This window comes from Bison bison, unplaced genomic scaffold, assembly GCF_000754665.1.
Source record: "Bison bison bison isolate TAMUID 2011002044 unplaced genomic scaffold, Bison_UMD1.0 scf7180017864489, whole genome shotgun sequence".
Lineage (NCBI taxonomy): Eukaryota > Metazoa > Chordata > Mammalia > Artiodactyla > Bovidae > Bison > Bison bison.
The window spans coordinates 8,186,249-8,187,516 of NW_011495048.1; positions in this window are offsets into that span (position 1 = coordinate 8,186,249).

Below are 1,268 nucleotides of genomic sequence, written 5' to 3' on the forward strand. Positions count from 1 at the left end.
AACACTGGAGTGGGTTGTCATTTCCTTCTCCAATGCATGAAAGTGAAAAGTGAAAGTGAAGTTGCTCAGTCGTGTCCAACTCTTAGCGACCCCATGAACTGCAGCCTACCAGGCTCCTCCGTCCGTGGGATTTTCCAGGCAAGAGTACTGGAATGGGGTGCCATCACCTTCTCAGCATTTCTTCACTACTTAGTACATAAACCTAAGATGTTTGTCTTGTCAGTTCTTTACAGACTTACTGTTTCTTTGTCTAAAAGGTATATAAGCAGCTTGCTTTGGTCACTTCTTGGGTCTCATAGCTACGTATATTATGATCTCTGTACATATGAAGTTAAATTTGTTTTTTTCTTTCTATTAACCTGCCTTGTATCAATTTAATTATTGCACTAGCCAAAAGAACTAAGAGGGGTAGGGGGAAATTTTCTGCTCATTGATGTAGGGAAAGCTATTGATGCTTTCAAACACTGACCTGTCTGGAGAAACAGGTGAATAAGAGTTTTTTGAATGAGGGGCTAGGCTGTATAGGTCCATGAAGTGACCCCTGAGCTTAGAACAAGGCTCATGAGGACCAAGAGGCCTGGATGGGTGGAGGGGATGGTTTCTACAGTGTCTGGATCCAGCCCTGAGTGCCCAGGGCATCCAGCACTGTGCCTCCTTCTAGCACCAGCAATGACTACCCCACCCACTCCCATGCAGACTTTTGGGTGTTGATTACTCATATTTTATCCAGTTTGAGATATCATCAGCTGTAAACTGTACCATTTTTTATGTATGACTAAGCAAGATAAACCGCTGAAGAGGGAGACTCCACATCAGAGCTGGGACACCAGAGATTAAGAAATTTTCCCAAAGAAAAGACTGGCTGCAAACATGCATGTCTTAATCCTGGTAATATGTGGAAGGAGAAAAAATAATTCTGAGAATCTGAACCACAAGTCTGTCCTCATGCAGGTTTGATTTCATTCTTAAGTATGTTCTAGAAATATTCCAATACTTTGGTCACTTGATGCAAGGAGCTGACTCCTCAGAAAACACCCAGATGCTGAGAAAAATTGAAGGTAGGAGGAGATGGGGACGAGAGAGGATGAGATGGTTGGATGGCATCACCAACTCAATGGTCATGAGTTTGAGGAAACTCCAGGAGATGGTGACGGATAGGGAAGCCTGGCATGCTGCAGTCCATGGAGTCACAAAGAGATGGACATGAGCGACTGAAAAACAACAACAAATGTTCTAGAAAAGTCAAGCAGAAAATTAACTTAAGGTCA